Source organism: Podarcis erhardii (genome assembly GCF_964252035.2).
Source record: "Podarcis erhardii genome assembly, chromosome: 5".
In the NCBI taxonomy this organism is placed as follows: domain Eukaryota; kingdom Metazoa; phylum Chordata; class Lepidosauria; order Squamata; family Lacertidae; genus Podarcis; species Podarcis erhardii.
In genome coordinates, this window is record NC_138509.1 from 36,674,046 (window position 1) to 36,688,012 (window position 13,967).

A 13,967-nucleotide genomic window follows, 5' to 3' on the forward strand; every position below is an offset into this window, starting at 1 on the left:
TCAACATTGCGCTAACTTAAAGTTGCTTTGTGGTGCACTAGCTGTGCTAGCAAATTGTTTTGTGTTAGCCGAAGGCTGAGGGTGTGAGTAACAGCTCCCAGCTGGTTGTGCAACCGATTGCTTTGAAACAAATTATGCCCAATCACGGGTTGTGGTGCTTCCAATGCTTCCTTGTTGTACAAGGAGGTTGCACAGCAAGATTCTACTGGCACAACTATTATGCTGGCTTTTTTCACTTTGTGCAGCCATGTTTTTCATTTTTATGCCAGCACAACAGCCTCTCTGCTGGCGGTTCAAGAACCACAGTCTCCTCCTTCACCCACCACACACCAACAAATACCCCCATTTTACACCTTTCCACATAAGCACACTCATCCCATCTCCTGCTAGGCTGTACACCAGCTCCTCATTGTTCCTTTGCAAGCAAGGCCCTCTGTGCAAATCCGCTGATTGGTGCTAACAGTGATTCCCATCAGAAACTTCCTAGTGCAACTGAATGTGTGTACACACACATTTATTTGCATATTATTTTTTGGTGGTGGGAGGAATGCAAGTTTCTAGCATCACCTGCACACACATACTCATGAACATACACACACCTCCCCACCTATATGGGTACAGTGGTACCTCGGGTTAAGTACTTAACTCGTTCCGGAGGTCCGTTCTTAACCTGAAACTGTTCTTAACCTGAAGCACCACTTTAGGTAATGGGGCCTCCTGTTGCTGTCGCGCCGCCAGAGCACGATTTCTGTTCTCATCCTGAAGCAAAGTTCTTAACCTGAAGCACTATTTCTGGGTTGGCGGAGTCTGTAACCTGAAGCGTATGTAACCTGAAGCGTATGTAACCTGAAGCGTATGTAACCTGAGGTACCACTGCATAGAGATAAATAATGAGAGGAACTGTAAAATAAGCACAGTGGCCATTTACAAAGCAGTGCTGATGATAACAGAAACATCCTGGCAGATGTGCAGAACAGACAGTGGTAGTGGAATTTTAAAAATCTTGATTTAGTCATGTAATCACCCTGTATGCAACTCAGCATGGTATCATCCTGCCAAGCAGTAAGGGGGATTTTTCTATGGCATGGATTCCTCCTTGCATTCTACTTTTTGTCCATTTTTGTCTGTCTTCACCACCACCACCAATATTGTTCCAGAAGCACCCCTGGAATTGTAACAGCCCTGATACTGATTTCTCTATGCACGCCCTACAAATTATTATTATTATTATTATTATTATTATAAAGCCATCCAATTTTTTAAAGCCAACAAAGCCAACAAGAGTTCCTTTCTGACTTTTCTTTTGCAGACCTTGTAAATGAAGATGCTTCCCCCAGCAATGAGAAACCATTCTTTCACACAGAAATAATGGCATGTCATTAGAAAAGAGCATTTTCCTGCCAGCCTGTTAATGCTAAGACATTACTTCAGAATAATAAGATGGTTATCGCTCATATTGCTGTACGCGTAGCCAAGCAGAACATAATGACAGTTACAAAATCTGAAACGACAGCGTTGCAAATGATCCTACTGAATTCAAGGAGAGTCTCTTGTGAGTAACTTGGTTTTGAGTACTCAAATCCGGATTACGATTTGGAGCAGCATGCCTACCTTGTGATATTTTTGTGTGTCTCACATTCTTACTGATTTTTACCCATTTGTTGTTTTACGTTCTTGAAATACTTAATAAGATTTTTTATTTATTTTTATTTTTTATTTCTTAGGGCTGAAAGACAGCAAATGGGAGAAATCACCACTGGGAAAATGCAAGGGTCGATTTTTGTTTTTGTTTTTGCAATTATGAAAAAGGAAATTCCATTCTAGCCGTGCAATCCTGGGCATGTGCACCCAGAGGTAAGTTCCCCTATGTCTAATGGGGCTTACTTCTGAATAGATGTGTTCAGAATTACAGGAGAGTTGACCAGGCCCTCCCAGTATTGTTTTGATTCCGGTTCCCATCAGCCCCAGCCAGCATGGTCCATGATCAGGGATGGTGGAAGCTGTGGCTTGACAGTATCTGGAGGGAGCTATCCATTAGTTACAGTTTTTTATTTCTAAGCTGTGACACATTGAGGTTTGTTTTCCAAATTTAAGCATGCAATTCAGGGTGCAGCTTAAAAACCCCCAAAAGCTAAATGTATGTTTTGCTCATTAAATGCAAAGTTTGCTTGATTTGAGGGCACAAGCCTATGTCTAGATTTATATTTGTCCATTCTGAATTCATAAAGAAGTTTTCCAAGAAGGCATCATTCTAAACCATCCACCTGAGATCTACACCACTGAAGATCTGAGGCTAGTCTTCCCCAACCTAGTGCCTTCCAGATGTTTTGGACTACAACTCTCATCAGCTCCAGCCAACATGGCCAGTGCTCAGGGATTATGGGAGCTGCAGTTCACAACATCTGAAAAGCCAGGTTTGGGAAGCATTTTTGAAGGCATTTAACCTGGGACCTTTGCACAGAATTTGGTTTGAATATATATTCCAGGCTTAGGACTTCATGTCTCATTAGATAGGACAATAGGTATAATTCCCACGGTAGTTGAGCTTTAGCAATTTACATGCTATAACTCTGGATGAAATTGACTAGCTGTAGTGGCATCTACAGAATACACACAGTATATGATTTCCCCAAAAGATAATAATTGACCTGGGCATGTCAGTTACTATTCATGGCCGTTTCACAAATACGTCACTTAAAATGAGCCTTCCGTGTGTTGGAAGTAAAAATGGCGTGTTGGAATTGAGAAGTTTTTTAATGTGAGAAAATTTAAGCTACTTTCCCCTCCTCCCTTCTTGTTTCCTTCCTCCTCACACAAAAAACTAAATACAGGATTAATCATGCCATTGTTCCACTGTCAATCAATTATCCTGAGCTTGCTCTCATTCTATCCCTTCAAGCATTTATTGGAGCAAGAAAACCAAATAAGTGCTGTACTTGGGAGTAGTGAACAACAGAGATTATCATTAGAAGAGAAAAACACAAACTGCTGCCATTGTCTATACTGTAAGCGAAAGGTAATATTTAGCAGTATCTATGGACAGCAGCAAAACTGGCCTGAAAATATCTGCCCTAGAGATGAAATGGTTACTGGTTATGAGAGGTGGACTCCAGAACACTTTGCAGAGGTGATTATGCCGCCATTCATGTTAGCTGACTTCTCTGCCTCTGACTTCTCTGCCTCTGATCCAAGGGCAGTTTTCTGTTTTGCATGCAGGAACCAACACAAACATTTATTTTTCTCATTTTAGAAGCCTGGATTATTGTCAGTCGCATACCTGATATTTAATGTATCATTTTGCTGGTTTGTGGTAGAAAGGAGCAATTCTGTATAACCAGCTCAGTGGAGAACTTTTGCTGAATATAGAGTGCAGGACACACCTTTCCATAGGATTTGTTCAAAAATCAGGGGGATAAATGAATGGTTATACTTCTTTCCCCATGCTAGGGTCCCAGTCTGGATCAGGCTACTCGTGCTAGACAATCATATAAATAAACCTTTCAGTTAAAAGGCACAGCTAAGTAGCCAATGAAATGTGTAGTTTGACCCTATCTTGGACGTTCCTAGCTAGGCTGATAATTCAAACCAGGACTCAGGTCACAGGGCTATGTTTTGTACCCATTTAAAATGTTCAAGTCAATTTCAGCAATTAACAGCCTGCATGCCAGATACCTTATGCAGCAGCTGCCTTTCTGAATGCCAAGTCTGAGGAATGCAGACCGCAAAGGTGCAAAATTGGCGCATGAGCTTGTCATCTCCTTGATTTAAATTACAAGCTGAAGAGGATATTCAGGTGTAAGGGCCATCCTCAAAACGCATTTGCATATTGTTATCTAGGTAAATTTGTCAAATTGGAAGTCTGAGCAATTAAAACTTCAGCAGCAGCATAATAGACAACAAATGTGGCTGGGCTTAAGGCAATTGGTTCCATAGTTCTCAATGTTGTTGTTATTTAGCATTCTTGTTATTTATTTAAGTGTGTGTGTGCGCGCCCACGCGTGTGCCTGTGTCTATGTATGACTTTCAGATGTGTCTTAAAAGCAGCTAACAACACCAGAAACAACTGCAAATAGGGTTTAAAACAACACAGAAAACATTCGTACTTTGGAATCTATTCTGAAAGTCCATTCGACTTCCAAAACGTTTGAAAACCAAAGTGCTACTTCAATATTTATTGAGAGCTGTTGTGGACACTGGTGGACACAGTGGCACTTGTAGGTGCCATGTTGGCAATCTCCTGGGGGCATGAACTGGCCCTCGGCAAAATAAAAGTAGGATCACTGGGGAAACAGCTGCTAGTAAGCCAGCTATTATTCTGGTACTCCCATTGACATAATAGAAAACAACGTAATTTCATTTTTACAGCAGACAGGAGCAGGGAACCTCAGAATTCAGGAATAAGGGTAAACTAGGTTTGGATGGAAAAGACAACAAGTAATGCCAGCTGCTATTTCCCCTTCATGAATTCATCCAGCACAAAGAATGCCCAACTTTGAAAGGATTTAGTTTCCATCACATTGCCATTGTAATTACGCAGAAGCCAGCGAGTCTCCAAAGCTTCCATTTGATGCATTGTTTCTTGGAATAGGTTGCAGTTAAGTTTATCAGATGCAACTCAGCTGAGATGTAAATTCAGGCAGCCTGCTGACTAAAAGCCAAAACGCTGTAACTTAATTGAAAAGGATTATAATTATGAAACAATAAAGAGGGTGAGATGATAATGATTACAGAGTATGAGGTTATTGGTAATGATACCCCCAAATTTTCAAGGTGTACCAATCTACCTTATCTTCCGCCTACTGCTGTCACTTCTCCTAATAGGCAAGCCAACTCGCTAATTAGGACATGTCTGTATGTGTGTCTAGAATGTGTAATTGCTAGCCAGAAGTGATAATTATGTAATAGGAAAATGGAATTGAGACCAAGCAGGGAAGGCTTAGGGCCAAGCAAGAAGTGATGTTATAAACTTCTCTAGCTCTGGCATTCAAGATTCCCACCCAGCCCCACCAGCATGTGAAAGGGGTGGGAAAGATCAGGACCATGTCTTTCATCCTTTGCTCCTGCCATCGTCCTGATTCAGATTTGCTGTCTACTGATGCCATTGGGAACTTTCCTTTCTTTGCAAATAGGTAGTTCATGGCCCCTGGACTGAGGTCAGGACCACAGTTGGGGAAAGAGGTTAAAGCGCCCTTCCCCCATGCCATAGTCCTAATCCAGTTCAGCACTCCTCCCCACCCCACCCCTTGCACCAGCTATTTATGGGGAAATAATCATGCACGTCTAATTTGTTTTAATAGACCATAGGTTGACCATAGTGGAGAACATGGCATCCAAGAGCATAAAAACGACACCAATTGTCTAAAAGCCAACATCAGACTTAAGATAATAATCACCACTGGAAGCCATTTGGAATTGCTAGGTCTTCAAAGCTTTTCTGAAGTTTGGAAGCGACAGAGGCAACCGCACATCCCTGGGAGTGAGTTCCATGGATTAGTTTCTACAGATTTAGGACTACAGAAGCCATTATGTGGTGCAAGAGCGAGGAAAACATGCATATACAACCCCCTCTCACTCCCAAAGGTCTGTAATATAAAATATATTCTATAGATACTTTATGACTTAGTGCAAACCAAAATTCAAAATGGGGAAATCCATGCCATAGAAATCCATTCCTCAAATCCGCAGATTTGCACCATCGAGGAAAATTGTGCCAAAGATTTTTTCATATGCTATGGAACACTAACTAAATATAATGGCTTTCCATTCGGTAAAAACTTAAACATTTTTAACCTTTCCAATGGTTCAAATTTAATAGCCTAAATTTTACCATTTAAGTTTGCAAGCTCGAAACACACAATATTTGCAGGATTTGGAACTTACGATTCTGATGAAAATCATGTGGAGAGTGGCCCACGTACCTTGAGGGTTTTTTGTTTGTTTGTTTATCACCATAAAGGTTCAGGATTGATGAGAAATCCTGACACCATTAGATAGCAAACTTGGTGGTCAGAACGTGCACTTTGAATTCTATTCTTAAGCAGAGAATCAATTTTCTCTTTCCTCTGGCTCATAAAAATAGAATTGTTTTACCACTACAGTGCCCGATGGCACAATTCCATTTTGTTTTGTGCTACACAAACAGAATTTATCCATGTCCCAAAGATATCACAATCCAATTATAAACAGTGTTGACAGGATAGTTATTACCGGCCTCATACCCATAAATTGCTGCTGTAAGACAGAGCAAGAGAATTGATTCTAAACATTCTAAATCTGTGCAGCAAATGTTCAAACAAAGCTTAAGATTGCTTCCCATACTGCTGCTACTACTACTATTACTACTACTACTACTACTAATGAATACTCCTGTGGGGGCATAAAATTGGGGCATGAAAGAAAATGGGAAGGGTGTTAAACCACCCCTTTTTCTTTCTTTCATTGATCCTCCCTTCTCACAGGCCCTCTAAGTGCCCCTATTTTCCAGGGACGTCCATGATTTAGAGAAGCCGTCCGGGTTTCTGATCTGATCCCGGAATGTCCCACTTTTCCTTAGGATGTCCCTATTTTCATTGATGTTGGAGGGTATGGAGTTACCTGACCCCCGAACCATCTAAAGGCAATTCTGTATAGTGAAGCTTTTTAATGTTTAATGTTTTATTATGTTTTTATGTATGTTGGAAGCCGCCCAGAGTGGCTGAGGCAACCCAGTAACATGTGTAAGTAACATGGCTGTGGTAACCAAGTAACATGAATACAGTGGACGCTCAGGTTGCAAACGTGGTCCGTGTGGGAAGCACGTTTGCAACCTGCAGCACTGCGCATGCGCATGCGAGGGTCACGATTCGACGCTTCTGCACATGTGCAAAGTGCTATTTAGCACTCCTGCGCATGCGCCGAACCCCAAAGTAACCAGTTCTGGTACTTCCGGGTTCGGCGCAGTGCACAACCCAAAATCACACAACCCGAAGCATCTGTAACCCGAGGTATGACTGTAGTAAAATTATCATTATGGAATGGGACGTCCCTCTTTTCATTGGAGAAATGTTGGAGTGTATGTTCTCACTATACTCAGACTTCTCCCTGGGCTGATCTACACTCATGGCTTTTAAGCTAATGAGTTCCACCAGTGCAAGACCTCTGCAAGGACTTCCAGTTGCTCAGTGTGTTCCCCAAAAATTGACACACAGGGGAAGGAGCGTGGATCACTCCATAAAACAAGCTGCAATGGTTGAGCAGATGGAACTTTTATCACAGTGCAGCACTGAATGCCACCATAGGTTTTGCCTATCCCAAAGATACATTAATTATCCAGAATACCAAAGATAAGTTCAGCTCTGCGTTGAAAGACTAATTATATGGCCGTCTTTGCAATGCAAGTGCAGAAAATAAAACTTCAGGTTGTCACTCTAAAGGCTCTTTAAAATCTCTGACAGCGCCATTATAATAACCGCAAAGCTTTGATAGAATGAAGATGATCACCAATTAAGTGCATAAAAGCACGTTGCTTTTTAAGGGATCTGACGCAATGTCTAGAGCATTTTTATTCCTGCTGAAACCAACCCTGATTGAAACCAAAATGGCTTGCATCTTGTGTAAAAATTGCCATCCTTGGGGTTTAATTGCTAGGCACGCTTGATTGCATTAATACACAGCTCATTTATTGAAACACAAGTAGAATATTATGAGTGTTTAATCAGGAAGCATTGTGATGAGTCAATATGTAAACACCAACATGAATCCTCCAAACATCTAGCTAATACTAATCAAAAAGCACACTCTTTGGGTAGCTGCATCTGATCTTTGAAACTAAGACCCCAACTGCACTATGCATTTAAATCCTGGGAATTGTAGTTTGTTAAGGGTGCTGGTAGGACACCTCCTCACAGAGCTACAATTCTCAGAATTGTTAAATATTCAACCCCCTCTTTCATGGAATGCTGGGAACTGTAGCTTTATCAGGGACATGGGGACTCATGACAACTCAAGGTCCCCTTTAACAAACTACAGTTCCCAGGATTATTTGGAGTAAGCCACAGCTGTTTAAGGTGGTAATATACGGCTTTAAAGGTATGGTGCAGATATGGGCTTGGAGTCCAGATGAGGTAGCCATTAAGTCTGTATAGCATTGATGGCATGCTAAGCAACAGTGCCACATCAGCCATCAATACAGATTTAGCCCTGACTTCAGTAGATAAAGGATTTTCACTCAGCATTTAACTACAGATTTTTAAATTTATTATTCTGAAATCATTTGCCTGCAAATGTTTCTGCTGCAAGTCAACAGAAATTCCATTCTGGCAACTGACCATAAATTTGTAGCCCGTGGATCTTATTATTCTTAGACTAATGCATAATACCAAGCATGACTTTGTTGGAACTCCGCTTGGCCAAGCCGATAAGGCCTCATCTTCCTCCAAGCTGAGCCTTAGAAATCGTCTCCGACATGTTTAATGACCTGAGTCTTTGATAAGGCCTCAAGCACATTCTATCCAGCAGGGTTCCCAGCACAGGGAAGAGACAAGAGGTTTGGCTACATTGTAAAGAGTTTTATTTCTAAACTACGCAGAACAGAAAAGACATCCTCTCTCTATGAGAGAGCAACCGAACAAAGGAACAAAGGAAACAGGAAACCACTAACGTCACATCCTGTCTCCCTTTCCCGTGAAACTACAAGGTCTCTGGAATGTAAACAGAGTCCTGTGACTCCACACAGCTGCTCAGTGAGAAACAGAAACTAACAGACTTGTCTACATTTGCAAGCCTGAGCTTAACAAGAAAAGGTCTCTTGCTGGTTCTTGGGCCAGATTGAAAATAAAAGCACTTTATCTTTTCAAAGCAAATCATACTTTTTTTCTTTTCTTTTTTTACACTGTCATCCTTTTTTTATCTGCCTACTCAAGCTATAGTTTAAGGCATGGGGCCCTGCTATTAACAATATTGTAACACTATGTATGCTTGTACATATATATGTATTTCAGTGAAAACCCAAAGCCTCATATGTACACACAGTGCTATTCAATATATATTTAAAATATTTTAGCCCATTTATCAAGTCAAATGCCTGCCTAAAGCAGCTTAGAATAAAAAACAAACTTACTTTCTTACAGACTTTCTTTTCTTAAGGAAAAAAAGATCTCATGAGAATTCATTCTTTGAACAAGCAATTTCAACTAATGTGTGCATTTTTGCAAGCCATTTTCCCCAATACAATGCATTAGGGGTGCGTTATTTTCACTAATATCTTAATTGTTATGCACACTTTCTCTTAATATATGCATTTTTGTAACCATAGTTTGGTTGGCAAACTGCGAAGCAAAATTCGGATAAGGGTGAATTTTAAAGGACAGGTGTGTTTCAGTCTGCATCTTGTTTCAGAAAGTGCATTTGATTATTCTGCTTCCAATAAGACCTGAATCAAATGTCTTCCCCCATCACTAGCCAGTACCACAAGGCTCCACTCTCTTAAACTGTACCAAAGGGCTATGCTTTTCATTTGGAGATGCACATTCCCTTCCTATAATGCATTGTTGCAAGAATAACGGGAGTCATCACAATATTTCAGTGTGTTCTGAGTGCGGGAGAGAGGATCAGTGGCCTGGTTCAGATGTTTTAAAAAAGAAAAGTTACTTCATGAGATTCATAAGCAACAACTAGGAGGGGGCTGCTTTAACCTGATGTTCCATGGCAGCTGCATGCTGTTAGTCTGGAGTGACTCACACAACACAGAGAAGTATCATGTCACTACAAATCAGTGAGCATAACATGGCGCAAAAAAACAAGAGTAGCACATTATTCCAGACTATTGAGTCTCTGTTTGGAGGCATCTGGCCTAAGGAACACATTGAAAACCGGACTCCTCATGACAGTCTGATGGTTACATGTCTCAGAAATTCTGAGGTGGTCATTCAAAGCAGGACACGACATTTAAATATTATGTATGAGTGGGCCCAGTGACAAAATATTGCTGTGTTTCGCCAACCCTGTTCAGAGCTGCAGTCCCTTTCAGGCGTTGTGGAGGAGGGAGGGAGGGAGGACCCACTGTTTTTCTTCCCCCTTTGCCCAGTAAAATGACAGGCGAGATACAGGATGTGGATTGTAGCTAATGTTGTGCGTATAAAGGTGAAGGGTAAAGGGACCCCTGACCATTAGGTCCAGTCGTGGCCGACTCTGGGGTTGCGGCGCTCATCTCACTTTATTGGCCATGGGAGCCAGCGTACAGCTTCCGGGTCATGTGGCCAGCATGACGAAGCCGCTTCTGGCAAACCAGAGCAGCACACAGAAACGCCGTTTACCTTCCTGCTGGAGCGGTACCTATTTATCTACTTGCACTTTGACGTGCTTTAGAACTGCTAGGTTGGCAGGAGCAGGGACCGAGCAACGGGAGCTCACCCCACCACGGGGATTCGAACCGCTGACCTTCTGATCAGCAAGTCCTAGGCTCTGTGGTTTAACCCACAGCGCCACCCACGTCCCGCAAGCGGTGGAAGCACGTTGAATCCAGAGGAAACAGGAGTGTGTACACAGCCTACGATTCAACTGCTAGTCCTATTGGTCTCTGTATGTGGACAAGGGTTAACCTGCCCTTTGTATCAGAGAGCAACTATGTTAGGCTGGGCCTGCTCACTAGAGGGTGAACAACCTGCTGGGGCTTACTTTGATATTATCTGTGCCTCCTCCATTCCTCTCAAGAAATCGCAGAATGCCAGCCATCTAACTTGATGCCTAGAGCTTTTATCTCTCTATCTGATATGCCACCCCAAGTTTCTGAACACTGTAGCTCATTTATCCACTAAAGGGAGTGATTCTCCCTTTGGCTTTACAGAAAGATCATGTCAGGCATTCATGTCAGACCACACCTGGAATACTGTGTCCATTTCTAGGAACCACAATTCAAGAAGGATATTGACAAGCTGGAACGTGATGCAGAGGAGGGCAACCAAGATGATCAAGGGTCTGGCGCTGGGTAGGTTTAGCCTGGAAAAAAGGAGACTGAGAGGAGATATGATAGCCATATTCAAATATCTCAATAGCTATCACGTGGAAGATGGAGCAAGCTTGTTTTCTTCTCATCTGGAGGGTGAGACTTGAACCAATGGCTTCAAGTTACAAGAAAGGAGATTCTGACTAAAAATCAGGAAGAACTTTCTGACAGCAAGAGCTGTTTGACAGTGGAACAGTCTCCCTCCTCTCCTTCCTTGGAGGTTTTTAAACAGGTTGGATGGCCATCTGTCATGGATGCTTTAGCTGAGATTCCTGCATTGCAGGGGGTTGGACTAGATGACCCTTGGGGTGTTTTTACAACTCTATGGTTCTATGATTCTGTTATATCAGATAGAAGTTCCCCCAACGTGTGTGTGCGCGCACACACATCGCTTTTCATCCTTGCTGAAATCAAATGAGCACAATCTGTACACAGGAGCAGGAAGAAAACCATGACATGTCAGTCCGTTTGAGACCTTTAGCTTCTAGCTACTACTTGATAACAAAGAGTGACGTTGACATTTTCTGACTGATGAGGGAGGGTAACCTTCCCAGTCGCAGAACCCAGGAGGTACCTTGATGTGTTCAGAGACTAGAGCACAACTTCAGCCGACTTCTATTTCTCCTCAAATAAACTGCCAGAGCCCATCAGCCACAGCCTATCTCAAAGGTGCTTTTTTATTTAGAATAATAATTTGGTGCCAGGGCTGGCCCAGGATGGTTTGGCAACTTGAGGCAAAAGAGAAAAATGCTTCCTTTGTCCACCAACCCACCTCCTCTGCCACCACCTGAGGAGACTGGATGTGGTCTGGAGAAGTCCTGGTATGCTGAGGTAGGCAGGAGAGAGAAAATGAGGGCAGAGAAGAGCAAACAACTGGGGCATGGGGGTTGCAGAGGAGTTGGGAGACAAGCACACTCCTTGGGGGCCCAGCTCTGCCACACCTCCAAGCTGTCCCCAGTCAAGCCCCACGGGTTGGCCAGCCCTGCTTGCCACTTTAAAATTGATGAGTCTTTCTTAAGGGATTCATTTGCCAAACCACCAAAGCTGAGTAAGCCCTTTCCTCCTCTTCCATAGGCATTTAAATTACTTTCTAAAATACTCTGGCTTCCTTCTAATGTTAGTTAAGAACAGTGGCAGCATCCTGGGAGGATAGAAGGCAGGGAGGCCAACAGTAGGTGGCGCCATAGCCAATGGCAGGCAGGGCTAACTGATTCCTCTTTTGCTGCCATCCTCTTTTCTGAGTCCTGCAAGGAGGAAGCTGATAGCTCTGCACTGGATGTAAGAAGGCAGGCAGGTGGGAAATGACTGAGGGCAGACTGAGGTCAGTGCCTCATTTGCCCTGATAGATCAGCCTCCACCGGTAAGAGTAGAAGCCCCCATTTCAAATGTTCAGGTATCCAAAGCCCCATTTATTCAAATTAACTGAGGATGGTAGAATACAAGACTCTTAATCTCAGGGTTATAGGTTTGAGCCCCGCTTTGAGCAAACTAGACTAGACGACCCAATTCTATGATCTTACAACAGATCTGGTTTTATATAAGTTTAACTATCCAAGATTCCTGAAAGAGTTCTGAGAACTGTGGTGTGGTGAGGGTGCTAAGAATTCTCTGTCAGGTTGAGCATCCTTTGACCGACTATTGCCAAGGTTCCTTGAGGATCCCTGGGAGTCTTAAAGCAACCTGTGCTCAATGAACTGCTAAACTACCATTTGGGTCTGTAGGATAAACAGACATGCAGTGCCCTCTGTGTGTTCTTAGTGATTATAATCCTGTGTAAATAACACTCTTGTTTAACCAAGCTTCTAATAATCCAAACATTTCAGTGTTCTTCTTACAAGTGGGGGCAAAAATACACGGCCACTTTGTCCAGGAAAGTCCAGATGAAAGAGGCTGCATTGTAGCACATGCAAAGAATTTATATCTGCGCAGTTGTAGCTATGATGCAAAGATGAAAGGGGCTCGAGATAAGCAAAATCCAATACGTCAGGGCTATTTAACACTGTGTTTCTCTTGTCCAAACAAAAAAGTCCACTTTTGCAAATCTCAAATATTTACCTTTAGCACTAAGCATATTTTTCTACATTAAGCCAAATAATCAAAACTATGAGCAAGAACGAAGGACAAACCCATATTAGCACTTGAAAGCTAATTATGCTTCCCTGTTCAGCCCCTGTGTGGTGTCCCAACCGATAAATACACAAGCAGTCAATAGCAAACTAAGCTGGAGAAAAAGAGAAGCAAATTCAATATGAAAACTGTAGATCAGGGATATACAGATCCAGGGTCTGGATGTAACCCTCCAGGCTGCTCTATTGGGCTTCAGGATTTGGCCTGTTATGTATTGAAGTTCTCACCCTGGGCCAGCAGGGGGATACTGTAGATAGTTATGCAAATGAAGGATCGAAAGTGACGTTTAGTGATTAGATAGTTTTGTATGCAAATGAAGGATCGAAAAGTGACATTCTGTAGCTCTATATAAGCAGGCTGGCTGAGCTCCTCAGTTCAGTTCTGTTCCAGCTTACAAAATAAAGAGCTGCTTTGGAGAAATCGCTGTGTCATCTGCTATGTCAACCTACAACTTAACACTGGCGACGAGGATGGGATCGATGGACATCAGAGCACAGCCAGATGTGGCCATCCTCTGAACTGAGCTGAATCACTGAGCTGAATCACTGAGCGAAATCACTGGACAGAACCAATTCAGAGCTGACTGTTCTGGCTAGAGCACTGTGTTCCATCCATCACCCTTCACGCCGGCATCGGAATCATGGCTTCACTTGTGCCTCTACCACCGTTTGCGCCAGCCTCTGAATCATGGGTCTCCTACCTCGCTCGGTTCGACTGCTACCTCCAAGCCAATGAGCTGACAGCAGTATCAAAGGAACGGAAGCGGGGCCTATTCCTCAGCCTCTGTGGGCCTGAGGTGTTTGAGACAGCCCGAGCATTGGTTGCGCCTGAAGCAGTCCAGGCAACACCATGGGACACG